At 46.6% G+C, this 15,324-nt stretch overlaps 1 pseudogene; it reads right to left on the bottom strand.

Moving 5' to 3' along the window:
• LOC130124861 (protein fem-1 homolog A-like) overlaps nt 1-15,082 on the bottom strand; it is a 28,325-nt pseudogene extending 13,243 nt beyond the window's left edge.
• Between the last annotated feature and the right edge of the window lie 242 nt (nt 15,083-15,324).

The following is a 15,324-nucleotide window of genomic DNA, read 5'->3' as shown; positions in this document are numbered from 1 at the left end:
CCACATAGTATGGCCCATTCAGTTTCATTCGAGGTAGGCTTCAACAGAGACGTGAGTGAGATGTGTTTCCATCACCTTTAACTTGCTCAAGAAAATCAATCCTTTGGTAAAAATTTGTTGTTTTGGTTGTTTTTGATGACAGCTTGCTTTTCGGTGTTGTTGGTTAGCTAAAAACTTGACTCAGACAAGCTCATTTTAACCCCGTTGAACCTGTGCAAAACCATCTATTTTACAATGTCAGTTAGAATATGATGTCAGTAATATTATGAAATGTCAGCCACTCAACTGAAAATGTTGAGTCAATACAGGCTTGCTTCCAACGACAAACTCAAGACAATGATCCTGCACTGTTCTGTTCACGACAGTCACACAACAGTTGCCCATCCTGTTTACGACACTGATTCCTTGTTGAAAATAACTTTCTTTTGAAAATTATCTTAAATCAGTGTTAAGGATAACTCTAATGGAATGCTTCATTTAACCAGAGTGTCTCACAGTGTTATGAATCACCCCTTAAATATATCGATGCTAAGCTCTGACCACTGAGCTATTCTGCATAAGGAACAAAAAAACATGCTCACGTGAGTTCCCAGAAGCCACATATGTGCAGAGCGACAAGCAGCTACCCTGCCAGTCCACGTCATCCTATATGCTTTTACCAGATGACCAGCCAACCATATCCATTATGTCCCTCCTCTTGCCTCAGCTCCAATTCATTTCACCATCCATTCAAGGGCCTGTGTCAATATATACCACCAAGACAAATGAAGCCCCGAGTGTTCTGTGCTCCATTTTCCTGGGCACTTTAACAGATTTGCCTGGAGGGAAGACGGGGGTACTTTAATCTGTTCCTCACACCTCGGCACAACTCCTCATTTGTTGGATTTACTTGAAGAAAGAGGAGTCCACAGACAAAGTTATGGATTTAGAGTTTGTGGCTGAGCCCGTTTTTCCTGCAGCACTTACAAGAAGTACGTGTTTCATATAATATGGTGTGCAAGGGATACTAGATGTACTAGCTTGCATGTACCAATGATCCCAAGAGCTATGCTGTTCGGAGCTTGGCTCCTGGTAGGGTCGCCCAAGGCGGATAGGTCAAGAGGGAGGTTCCAGACGAAGCGCGATCCAGCAAAGACCTCAATGGCGGAACTGGTGGAAGATGTCTCCAAGTCACAACGGCAGTGAAGGTGGATGAAGGCTGCAATAGAGGGTGGTCCCCAATCGTTTTGGTTCTCCATGCCATTGGACTCTGGCCACCCCCTGCCAAGGACCGTGTGGTGGCTGCAGGCGTATCAGACACGCCACGTAAAAAGCTGTCACACGCAGGCACCCTCCCATTATGCAGCTCCAGGATTGGCCTCTACACCCACCTGAAGACCCAGAGGGACCCAGAGGGAGGACAGTCATACTCATCTCCAAGTGACCGCTGCTGATGATGATGTACATAACACTGTCTATATCACAGTTGCACCTATTTCTGTTTGCCTGGTCCTGTGTCAGAGCTGCACGTTGGCTAATTGGTAAGCATGGTGGCTTCACACTTAGCAGGTCCTGGGTTACAGCTGTCTGGGTAAGATTTTGTCTCTCTGGTTATCCATCTTGATTTCTCAAAGCATCTCCCAGTGTGAAGCTACCTCATCCCTGGAACATACAGTCAAAGATAGGTTATAGGTGAGCCTTATCTGTAGGTGACATTGAACACTGACACACACTAGCAACACCTCCGCCATTAAAACCTTATCAATCACTTCAGCTGATCAATATAGTCTGTGTGCTAATCACTGCAATGGTGAATAAGTGGCTGATGGTGATTGCTGATTAGGCAAATATCCCTCTAGAGCTTACTCTTTAGTTGATTACTGTCTCAAGCCAAGAACCAAATACAGCAGCTGGTAGTCACTAATGCTGCGATTTCGCTTGATGTCACAGCTCCCTCTGAGGAAGCCATCGTCACTGATTTGAGATACGGTATTCCCTTTTAACTCAATCAATCAAATGAGGACAAAAAGTACATGTTCTCATGTGTAGTAAGTGAGGAGAAACACAGTGCCTCTGTTCTACCTTTCCTGGCTGTTCCTGTGTCCATGGTTAGTGAGGAGAGACCAGGTATACTGATGTGACCGTACTCTCCAACATGGCAATTGCGATGCTCACCACTAGAGGGAAGCACATCATTTCTCTGCTGTTTCTGCTAACAAAATTACAAGCGTTTTGTCCTCTCACCATGTCCATGCTGTCTACTAGCTGTCTTCACTGGTATATATACAACACTTCAAAAAACTAAAACTGGCGCTCAACCCTGACCCACTAGGTCTGTTACCATGCAGAAACATGACCTCTGACACCAAAAGAATCACAACCATCAAACAAGACATTATGTGAAACCATACATACATTTCACAAATCAAAATCCTCTAAAATCCTGTTCACTGGCGGACTACATTAACAGCTGCAGCTCTACAGTGTAGGTACATCATGCTATTTTTAAAAACACCTATCCATTGGCTAACTGCAGAAGGAATGAATGCACTGACAGGTTTAATTCAACTGTGCGCAAAGACACGTTTTGCTCCTTTCACGTTGTATTTTTGCTGCTGAATTGCAGCGGGTTTCCCAAGTGCCCCTCGCTCGCTCCTCCCCGTCACCTGCAGCTTGGCTGTTTGTACACAATGTGACAGACTATAGAGAAGTCGATTAGGGCCGTGGCAGAGAGGGGGCTGATCCTCTGGAGCACTGCCCGAGCAAGCATGCTCTGCTGCAAAGTCACAGCAACCCCCTTTACTACCAGAGAGGAAGAACGAGAGACAGAGGGGAAAGAGAGCACCATGGATAGACAGACAGACAGACAGACAGACAGGCAGACAGACAGACAGACAGACAGACAGACAGACAGACAGACAGACAGACAGACAGACAGACAGACAGACAGACAGACAGACAGACAGGCAGGCAGGCAGGCAGGCAGGCAGGCAGACAGACAGACAGACAGACAGACAGACAGACAGACAGACAGACAGACAGACAGACAGGCAGGCAGATAGATAGATAGATAGATAGATAGATAGATAGATAGATAGATAGATAGATAGATAGATAGATAGATAGATAGATAGATAGATAGATAGATAGATAGATAGATAGATAGATAGATAGATAGATAGATAGATAGATAGAGAGATAGAGAGATAGATAGATACAAACAGAAATTGATCGATCGATCGATCGATAGATAGATAGATACGTGAGGGAGATGGAGAAAGAGAAACAGAAATGGAGAAAAATTATATATTGAGAGAGAGAGAGAGAGAAAGAGAGATCAATAGAGAGGGAGGTAGAGGAGAGTAGCGCCACAGTCCTGTGTGCCTTTCTAAATGTCTCTCTATCTATATGTCCGTCTATCTCTAAATCTTGACTTTAGTCACATTATTCTTGACAACCCCTCTGTTCTGCTCTCCTGTGCTGTTTATTTGGTGGCAACTTGTGGGTCCTCAGGGTTGTAGCGGAGGAGGAAAAAAGAGTGAGAGTTAAGGAGAAGGAGAGCGAGAGAGAGGGAGGGCTGTACCACAAATCCTATACGCCTTTCTAAATGTGCCAGCTAGCATCAGGCCGTATATGTAGGACACGGCCTGCTGAATCAGCCGTTTCCTGCAGGAGACGGAGAGAAAACTCCTTCCTCTGGTCAGGAGGCTGGCGAGGGGCCACGAGGGGTTTGAGGCAACATGCGGGAGTCCTCTAATGTCATATTGTCTCGTCTGATCGCCACATTTTATCTTGTATTAAGCTGTATCCTCAGCTCTCCCTCATCCTCTTGTCTGTCTGCTTCTTTCTTCTCGTCTCCGTCTCTCTGCCCCCCCCCCTCACCCACCCCCCCGGCATCTTTCTAATCCGCTCTCCATGTTGATCCAACAGCCTTGACAACGTCTTTCATCATTTCCCTAAGAATTTCACCCAGAAATCCTTCTGCCCTTTTTTTTCCTTCTTCTTAAATTCAACTTACAATGGCAGCACAGCCAGCATGCCTCACATCAGCGTGTCAAACGCCGTCTGGGGGCCAACGGGTTCGCTGGGAGAAGCGGCGAAGCGGCCGCCGCTATTCTTCTCCCCGGGTTCACCTTGATGTAAATGTGCAGCTAATCGATACTCAACATTAAAGCGGCAACAACAGGCTTGGCGGAGCGGCCCTTTTAAACGCTCGCCGGGGAATTGTTTATCTAGGAGCTCCTTTGCTGCCAGTTTTGCTACTCTGGGTTTTTTTGTTGTTGTTGTTGCTGTAGACAAAGTTCACTCCCTCTCCTTGTTCTTCCCGTCTTCTCTTTTTTTCCTCCACCTCTCCTCGTTCTCCTTCAGCCTCGACCCCATTAACCCGCTCTATCTCCTGTTTTGTCTTTTACCCCCCCCCCCCACTTCCCTCTCTCTCTCTCTCTCTCTCGCTACGTATTGCACTAATTTGTTTGGGACCGTATCTTTTCTGCAGGCGAGAGCGGCTGCTGCATGTTTGACTTTGAATCACCTTTTTAATTCCACTTGGTTCCCTCCTAAAGTGGTATCAGGGGTGTTTATTCAGCTTTCGAAACAGCAACGGCTCGGCAGAGGGCAAAAGGACACCGGTCACTCAAGACCCATTCAGCTAATGAAGACGGATTAGTCAAGGGAAGGTACACACACACACACATACACACATACACACCTTCCTTGCTGTGTTTGTCACAAATCAACGTACAGTAAGTGATGATTTTGTGTGTCTGTTCGTTGATGGTAATCCTGTGTCTCAGTGATAATAAGTACATATCTGTTTGAGGCATTGTGTTGTATTAAAGGTGTTAGATTTTGTGACTTGCATCTGGATCTTTAGTTCCACATGAGGTCCAGCGACGGTGGAAGGTAACCCAGTGTGAGGTGATCTGACGCCTCATGGTGCTAGCAGACTGACAGGTGGCGGTATTTTAATGCTAGGATGTTGGGTGATGATGTCATACAGCACGGTTTTGTGGGATGTAAACTGATGATAATGTGATGTTATGCAATGTTACATGCTGGGTCCCCCCCCCGGTCCCTCCCGGCCCCCCCTTTTCTCCCCAATTGCACCCGGCCAATTACCCTATTTTCCGAGCCGTCCCGGTTGCTGCTCCACCCCCTCTGCCGATCCGGGGAGGGCTGCAGACTACCACATGCCTCCTCTGATACATGTGGCGTCGCCAGCCGCTTCTTTTCACCTGACAGTGAGGAGTTTCACCAGGAGGACGTAACATGTGGGAGGATCACACTATTCCTCCAGTTCCCCCTGCCCCCTGAACAGGCGCCCCGACCGACCAGAGGAGGCGCTAGGGCAGTGACCAGGACACATACCCACATCCGGCTTCCCACCCGCAGACACGGCCTATTGTGCCGGTAGGGACGTCCTACCAAGCCGACATGCTGGTTTGAAGTCATGTCCTAGAGTAATGAAACGATGTGGAGTGATATAATTATTTAATTTGATGCCATGATAAAATATGAAGGTGGTCTTGATGTCAGATGAGGATGTCATATGATACATTTACATGATGCGATGCTCTGATGTAAAGACACCGTATTATGATAGGACACAGTAGGATATTCTTATCAAGCTCTTAGACACATCTGTCCTCGCTCATATTTCGCCCCATTTGCCGTCCGTACTCCATTAAGCAGTCACTCTTTCCTGTCACATGATCATTCAATCATTCACCGGTGTCCACTCGTCTGTCTAGTTAAACCTATCGACCAAACGGTCCAATCTTACCGTCACTTCAGCGCTGGGCACCCCTTTGCCGCGCCACGGCCCCCTGACGAGACCTGGCGCGGCCCCACTATCTGTGCTGCAGGCTGGAATACCCAAAGCCCGAATCAACTGGGTTCAACCCACAATCGATCCACATTTTATGTCAGGGCAAAGACCAACGCTTGGAATAATCATATCAGATCCAGTGGTGGCTGATTTAACTGAAATGCCTCTGGAAGATGCCGCTCTTTATGGGATGCGATGTGATCATGCATGTTGAGTTGTGCATGGATTGTATTGATGTGATGCGCCGCTGGCGCTGCATCGTGCAATGCGGTAATGTCATGTGATATGATGGACATGTAAGGATGTGATGTGATAAAATTATCATAATACTTAACATACAGAGGGTTATGGCCCTGCTTGTCAGTCATACTGAGATGCTGTAAAAAGCGATGCGTACGGTCCTCTTATGGGAACTCCACTAACGATACAGGGATGAAGATGGGAGGTACATGTTACGTAAGATTAAGACTGGGTTTCCTCTTCGGTGCTTCCCAAGCCAGTCCTCAAGGACCCCCTGTCCTGCAGATTTGCTTTGCAATCCTGAATAGGTACCTGTTGGTAGTTATTCAACCAATCAGCAATGAATTATGTCAGATGTTGCACACCTTGCATAATTAAGTGCTGTGAGATGATTGGTTGAGTAAGTACAAGCAGGGCTACCTGTGCAGGGTTACAATGGAAATCTGCAGGATAGGGGGTCCTTGAGGACTGGGTCGGGACATGATTCAGCTTTGACGAGATCCAAAGTCCCACACAAGTTCTTTGGTCCCTTGTGCAGCTGTAGGTTGGGAAGGAATGAAAGTACCCTTCTTCTTTTTTTTGAAAGACGAAGGTTTTCCTTGAGATAATGTTGTAGCGTTGTGCTCACCTTTTTCTCTCTTCCCTTTGCCTTTCTTCATCTGACCTCGATATCAAGCATTTCTGTCTTGAGAGAAGTTTGCCTAGAGCAAAAAAAAAAAAAAAGCACTTTAATGTATGAAATTTGCATTCATCTTCGAAGAAACCTTTTTCTTTTCTTTTCATTTCTCTATCCAGATAGCACAGACTTGCCCAAAGAGGCGAGACTTGTTCAACTTGCCGTTTGCCTTTCTGATCCTCGCAGGAAATTAAAATGATAACAACACTTCTTTTTTACTCAATCTTTGGGGAGGGGTAGGGGGTTGGATTCCCCCCCCCCCTTTCTCCCCAATTGTACCGTCCAATTACCCCACTCTTCCGAGCCGTCCCGGTCGTTGCTCCACCCCCTCTGACGATCCGGGGAGGGCTGCAGACCACCACATGCCTCCTCCCATACATGTGGAGTCACCAGCCGCTTCTTTTCACCCGACAGTGAGGAGTTTCGCCAGGGGGACGTAGCGCGTGGGAGGATCACGCCATTCCCCCTAGTTTCCCCCCCTGAACAAGTGTTCCGATCGACCAGAGGAGGCGCTAGTGCAGCGACCAGGACACATACCCACATCCGGCTTCCCACCCGCAGACACGGCCAACTGTGTCTGTAGGGACGCCCGACCAAGCCGGAGGTAACACGGGGATTCGAACCGGCGATCCCCGTGTTGGTAGGCAATAGAATAGACCGCTACACTACCCGGATGCCCTATGATCCATTTTATTTTATTTCATTTTTTTAGAATCAAACTTTTCAGCTACCGAGCTTGAGGGCTCGCCAGGCTGAAGCCACCGATCAGCATGAAGTGGAAACTGACCACACAGAAACAGCTCCTCAGGCCATCTTTAGTAGCAAACCTCAGATTCAGGCGGTCAGTGAGTTTCTGGGTAGGCGAAATTGGAGTCTAATCAATAAAACGGCTGGCTCCGATGGTTTACCGTCCCAGTATCTCTCAGTGGGGGGGGGGGGTTGTGAAACGATAACCAACAACAGGCTGTTTTGTAGCTCAGAAGAGCTCCATGAACCCGTAATCATAACGTGCAGACCTCTGCATGCTTTCTGCATGTGAGGCAAATGCGTTGACACGCAAACTTAACATCCAAGGTTAATGCCAGCAGTGTGCCATGTACACGTGTTCATGCTTCGGTGCTTGTCCAGATTTCTGCAGTTGCATGGCCAGTGGAGAGCGAAATCTTCAAGATGTGAACTGGTGGTAGTGAAAACAGAGGCCGGTCTCCCAGGTGGGATAAACACGGGTTGTGTGATGGAAAGTGTCCAGGGACCAGCCGCCACCTCCCTGTTGCCTGACACAGCAAAGCACCACCGTGCCCTGTTTGACAACACGTGTAATAAGTCCACCCACAGATGTGTGCAGGGTCCTGTGCACTGCCAAGTCAGATCCTCACTAAACGTGATCTTGTTTCACTTTAAAACCTTTTTTTTTTACATCTTTTTTTAAAAAGGCGAGCAGAAGAGCAATTTAATATACCAACCAGATTAGTTACAAGCTGGATGGGGTGGCATGGGTCGGGGGGGGTAGAGCAGGTCGTCTCGTAATCGGAAGGTTGCTGGTTCAATCCCCGGCTCCTGCAGAGAGCGTGTCCAAGTGTCCTTGAGCAAGACACTGAACCCCTAACTGCTCCTGATGAGCAGGTTGGCCCCTTTCATGGCAGCCTCCACCGTGAATGTGAGGAGGAGACTAGAAAAGCGCTGTATAAATGCAGCACCGTTTACCATTTTACCTCGACTGACGCTACCTGTATCGACACTGACACTATTAACACTTCCTGACACAACTAGTAGAAGTGGTAGTACTAATAATAATCTTCTTCTTTCAGCTTATTCCCTGTTTTTCAGGGGTCGCCACGGCGGATTTTTGCAGTTTCCATCGGTACCCTGTGAGGGCACAGCACCAATGGCGGCCGTTGTTAACCCGGGCCTCGACTGATCCGGTATGGTCTTGTCAATCCGCGTAGTGATTTGGCAGAATTTCAGTCGCATGCCCTTCCTGACACAACCGCTAACCCTATGGACGGGGGCACAGGTAAAGCGCCGGACGCCATCAGTGTCCATTTCAACACTGACATAACATTTCTGGGGCCACATCTATTGAATAAACTGTATACGCTAACTGTTCATCCATTCACAATACCCGCCATTCATGGCCCTGTGCGCCCACGCCGGTCGCCATACTCCCTTCATGTCTGATATAACGTGAGAGTAGTCGTGATAAAAATCATGATTCAATTTTACATCACTGCCTTCATACGAAGGATTGCAGTTCTTCAGCGGCAGAAAAAGTGCATAAAGATGAACGGTGGTGAAAGATGGAGTTGGGATAGAGACCCCCAGGTGGGTTCAGACATGGTGGGAGGGTTTGGACGGGGGTCGTGCTTCGGAGCCAGTGCACCTGTATTGCTTCACTGTGATATTGTTACTACAAAACTGCAATGAAGAGATATGAAAAAATATAAGAACGAACGCACCAAATTCACCCATTTTATATGCAGATACTAAAATGCACTTCCTCACAGTGGGGACATGTGGTGAGACGTCAGAAGACGAGCTGACACGCCCGTCGATCCCCTGTCGCCACATGCTATGTGAACAATATCACGGCCAACCTTTTACCGTGTTACTATACTGTGTATGTTGCATAATAAACCATAAGGTAAAGACACACAAAGGGATAAAATTAGATTTGCATACACTATACTTAAGCCCTAGCAGCCCCCTCCAAACATAGTCCTCCTTCCACCAAAACCATCAGCTCCTCTTGTACCCCCCTCCTCCATCTATCACCCTTGTTCACATTGAGCCCTTAGGCCAGCCTCCAGATTTATGGAGATGTGTGTAAAAAGATATGAGAGGGAGCGAGAGGAGAAGGAGGAGGGTGGGTGGGGGGGGGTGAAAGAAGAAGACAAGTGAGAAGGAGAGACTAACAGACTGAAAGGGAGGGAGAGATTCTGTTCGAGGGTTGGAGAGGGTGAAAATGGAGGGAAGAAAAAAAAGAGGAGGGCTGCAGAGGCGGAGGGTACTCTGTTTTCATCCTGGAAACAGTCAGATAATGATTTAGACTTTCTCCAGGGCCCTCATTTCTCCGTTCTTCTTTTTTCCCCCCCCTCCCCTCCTCTCCTCTCCTCTCCACCTCTTCTTCCATCTTGTCATCTCCTCTCCCTCTCTACCCGTCCTTGTCTCCTCCCATCTCCTCTCCTGCTCTGTCTTTGCTGGGAAGCCATTTCACACATGTTAACTGTACTTTATTACGGATGACATGCTTGGATGACAGGAATGGATGGCAGAGAGGCTCCCCCACCTCCCCCCCACCCCCCGCCTCAGTGTCACTCTCTTCTTTCCTCTTAAAACATTATGCTAGGAAGTATATAGTCAGCTATACGCCGCAGACAATGAGCATGGCGGCGGCGGGGGAGCCAAAGCGAAAAGAAGCGGGGAGGGAAGTTGATAGAATGAAGGAGGAAAGTGTAAAAAACAAGGCCTTGGAGGGATGCATCGATCTTTCCTCAACTTCGCATGATTTAAAGCATGTTCGTAGTTGATGAGAATTGGTTTTCAATACCAGCGCCGTGACTGGATGAAGCCCAACTTCGAAAAGAAGTCCGCCAGGGTTTTTTAATCTTTGCTCAAATGAAACACTGAGCACCGGGGCTGCAGAGCTTGGCAGCAAAACAGAAGTATGGTAACCCGGGGTATTTAACAAGGGCAACAGTGTCCATTTCAACACTGACATAACATTTCTGGGGCCACATCTATTGAATAAACTGTATACGCTAACTGTTCATCCATTCACTATATCCGGCAGTGCACACCTTCTTATGTGGTAAGAGAATTATAAGTGTTTCACTCTCTGTGTGACTTGTAAGGAGGAGAACAGAACAACGCGGCAGGCACAGGGCTGCCGCCGCCTCGCCGGCTGAGTATCAAGAAGAATCTCAACGCTTTACCGGCATTACCACAACATCAGCCAACAGTGGCATTCATTTAAGTATTTATAGCAACTGAAAGTAGACAATGACATCATCAGCTTCACTGAAATCCATTAAGACCGCATCCTGATTTTGGAAATATCAAATACAGGAATTGGGGTGTCATTGGTATATTAGCATGCATGTAAATGCACCCCAATGGCTTCCTTGTGGGATGGGAATGATGCCTATCATCACAGTTCATGTGCAGCCAGGTGAGACTGAAGAGGTCATTTCGATGAAACGTATCGGTCAACCAACGTTGTATCCAGATGAACTGATTCAACCATCTTTGGTTTTGATTGATTGATTGCATGGGTTCTGCATTGTGTGGGGACTCTGCTATCTGATCAATCTAACCCGTCTTTGGAATTGCACAATGGCCACGGTGTGCCAGAATGGGACAGGAGTCGGGAGGTCAAATTCCAAATAACGCGGTGTCATTAATACAGCACTAGTGACAGCTTCTGGACACGTTGTTTCCAAAGGAGTGTTCTGTTCACGTCTTTCTCTCGTTGTTTATTGGTCCAAAAATCCAAATTAGCTGCACAAATGAGAAAAAGACGCATCAGCACTGGATCTATGTACCTTTCCACAACGACCTTAGGAAGTGGTGATGCAGCAGATTGTAAATTTGTACTGATCAAGTGCCAAAGATGGCCAAACTCTTCCTCATCCCTGCAGTCGGCTGCTTTATATAATATTCCAGCTTTCACGATACATAATACGACTACTAAATATCAGGTTGCTGAAAGTTACTCAGGAAAGCAAAGTAAATGACTCGCCTATCCACCCACAACACTCCCCAAGTGTCTGCTCCGTTGGAGGTGTTTTCGTTGTTCTTCATTGCTGTCCCGAAATGGCAGATTTTTGCAAACGTTCTGCATATCTGCCACCTTTCCATCTGAATTGGTTTGTCTTGTTCTGAGTTGTTATTCACATTACTTAACAGAATTTAAGATTCAAGTAAAATGGCACAAAGCACCCTCCCTCTCTTCCTCGCTCAGTCTTTCTCTCTCGCTCTTCCTCTCCCTCTCTTCCTCGCTCGCTCTCCTTAAATTTGCAAAAGGGATGCGAGCTCACTCCACTTGTCTTTGATCTTTTCTGACTCGCTCGTCGGGGAGCGCGGCGATACCCCATATTCTCATACAGCCTTTGGTGCAGTTAATGTATTCTCCTAATCCCCCGAAATTCACGGATTTATTTATTTATATACATTTTCTAACGAACTGCACCATCCTGGAAGCTGCCACGTAGGCGTCTCCAGGGAAGCCCGTTGCCGCCACGTGCAACCCCAGATCGACCCCTGCTTGACCCCGGGGAAAGGTCAGAGACAAAATGGGGTCACAGCAGGTACGGCTGCAGCCAGAATCGATAACCATGAAATTGCCTTACTCTGGTGATGGTCCCCAGGCACGGATCATTTGAATCTTGTATAATGTGTTTATCAATTCTTTGTGACGTTCTTTGGATGGAGCGGTCTTGGTTGAGCGTACAAAAAAAAAAAAACCATCACCGCTGAAAAACTGTTGTGAACTTCACATTTCTCGCCAGTGGCAGCAGTCGTTTTGACTCAGACTTAACATGGTTTTCAACGAACAAACAACAGCCAAATGGTAACATGACTGGGCCGATTAATTCATTTCTGGGGGCGATTAACATTTCATGTGTTTTGTCTATGAACGGCCTTCATCCCGGGAGCCCCCAAAACGTGTTTTTATGAGTCCTAATTTCCAGTCACCTTGGTTCACACCACTTATTCATATGCAGTCTAATATGAGGTTCCCCCCCAAAGCTGTATTTATTACCCTGTTAACAAGTGTGATGGCTCTAAGCTCTCTTGTTATATTAATTCCAGCTTCATGGCATTATCAAAGTCATTTGAAATCTGGGAAGTGCTTCTTTTCATAAGCGACACTTTTATGACTGAATTATGCTCCGATAGTCGACTGACCATTGAATACTGGTTTTGATGAGGTTGTAGCTACGCAATATGGAGTCAGTAGAGCCGCTGAGGTATCAGCCCCTTTGCTACTCTCCATGCAATGCATTACCCTGTGAATCTGGCAGAATTTCTAAGAATAAGGGTTGCGGTTTAAAGATTTTAGTGGTTAGGCGCAGCGTAGTGATCTATTCCGTTGCCTACCAACGCGGGGATCGGCGGTTCGAATCCCTGTGTTACCTCCGGCTTGGTCGGGTGTCCCTACAGACACAAATGGCCGTGTCTGCGGGTGGGAAGCCGGATGTGGGTATGTGTCCTGGTCGCTGCACTAGTGCCTCCTCGTGTCAGTCGGGGCGCCTGTTTGGGGGGGAGGGGGAACTCGGGGGGAATAGTGTGATCCTCCCCTAACCTTAACCACTGATAGCTAACCTATTCGACAGCTAACCCACAGGGCTGTGGGAACACAGGGCTGACCCCCATCTGACTGCTAGAGCTGCATCTGCAGCACGCTTTACACTGAGGGATTCTGGGATTTTTCTTTTGTTTTTTTGGTAACAGTTTGCAAAGACAGGATCCAAGATGGAATTACTTTTTAGGAGATGATGTCTGACCTGTTGGCAAAGAACACGCACACACCCGTACTACCAGTAGTGGACCGAGGAGTCTTGCACTGGGCCTTCAATGGTCAGATTGATCCATCCCCCTGACACACACACACACACACACACACAAAAGGGCTGGGCAATACAGACAAAATCAAAAATGACAATATTGTTGACCGAATACCTCGATATCGATATTTTAAGCATATCGTAGAGATGACTATTGGCGTGCTCACAAAATATTTACACAACGGCATTTTTGATAAACCCTCATTAGTAAAGTAGATATGACGTCCGCACCAGGTTGAGACAAATAACATAACAGCTAGAACGGTGTAACAAGTTGAAAAAAATTGCATCTCTTTACTGTAATGAAGGCTTTAAAACCAGGAAAACACTTGTGTCATATCACGATGTTACCATATCCAAAATCCCAGACGATATCTCATCACATATCATGATATCAATATAATATTGATATATTGCCCCCCCCCACACACACACACCCACATACACACACTCATTGCCAGCAACTCACTGCCTCAAGCTCCACTGAAATCAAACCAAGTCAGAATCAGAATCACCTCGTTTTTCGCCATGGTACACGGCATGCACTAGGACTTTTACTTGGTGTTCTTTTTGCAGTTCAGTACAGTACAATAACTAAACACATGACCCATTAAATCCAATACAACACAAGAGTACAAGACAAACAATACAATAAACAAGACAAAACCTAAAATATACAATATGATATACAATACGGTATACAATATAACACACAGCACCAGGATAGTGAGTAGTAATAATTAAATATAACTAGGAATATAAATATAAATATGGATAAATTATAGATGTATGAAATTCAAGTAGGTAATTGCTAATGTAGTATGAGTAATTAATACTGAAGGCCCAGTGGTACCACATAAATACAGAAATACAACATACAGGGTAGCAGGAAAAAGGACTGGAGTTGGTCCCCGGGCGCTGCCCTGCTGCTGTTCACTGCTCCTACACCACTGGATGGGTTAAATGCAGAGAACACGTTTCATTGTAACCTACAATGAAAAAATAAAGTGGCTTTCATTTCATTTCTTTCATTAGATTTCATTTATTTTATGTCCATTATAATTCTGTTATCCTCTTTCAATGTTGTATTGTGTAAATTGCGTGAAAACAACATCCATTGCACGCTGTCCGTCTTGGGAGAGAGATCCCTCCTCCTCTGTTGCTCTCCCTGAGGTTTCTTCCTATTTTTTCTCCCTGTTAAAGGTTTTTTTTTAGGGAGTTATTCCTTATCCGATGAGAGGGTCTAAGGACAGGATGTTGTGTTGCTGTTAAGCCCACTGAGGCAAATTTGTAATTTGTGATATTGGGCTATACAAATAAAAATGATTTGATTTGATTTAGATGAGTTCAGGAGGTATTGAGAAGGGCTACTGCTTTGGGATAGAAGCTATTCCGGTGACGTGTGGTTTTAATCTTGATAGACCTGTACCGTTGTCCGGAAGGCAGTCTTATGAACAGGCTGTTGGCTGGATGGGAGGGATCAGCCACAATCTTCCTTTTCCATTTCCTGGCTCTGGAGCTGTGTAGGTTTTTGACAGAGGGCAGGTGGCAACCGGTCACCATCTGAGCCGCACGTATGACTCTGTGTAGCTTGGCCTTACAGTGAGCAGATGCAAAGTCATCCCAGACAGTGATGGGTGATGTAAGGATGCTCTCTATGATAGCCCCGTAGAACGGAACCAGAACGTGTGGGCTGACGTGGAGTCCCTTCAGTTGTTGTAGGAAGAAAATCCGCTGCTGTGCTTTCTTGGCTAGGATGGTGATGTTGTTGTCCCATTTTAATGTGTTGGACATAGTACCGAGGAACTTGAATGATTACACCTTAGTGATAGTGGTGGCATTAATTGCCAGGGGGGAGTGGGTTGGAGCATTTTTGCAGTAGTCCATAATCATCTCCACTGTTTTGTTGGGGTTGAGCTCTAGATTGGCACGGTGGCCCAGTGGTTAGCACTGCTGCCTCACAGCAAAAAGGTCCTGAGTTCAAACCCCAGGCCAACCCAGGTCCTTTCTGTGTGGAGTTTGCGTGGGTTTCCTCC

This window comes from Lampris incognitus, chromosome 15 (assembly GCF_029633865.1).
Source record: "Lampris incognitus isolate fLamInc1 chromosome 15, fLamInc1.hap2, whole genome shotgun sequence".
NCBI classification, from domain to species: Eukaryota; Metazoa; Chordata; class Actinopteri; order Lampriformes; family Lampridae; genus Lampris; species Lampris incognitus.
The sequence above is the reverse complement of the archived record's forward strand: the minus strand, read 5'-3'. Positions and strand labels throughout refer to the sequence as shown.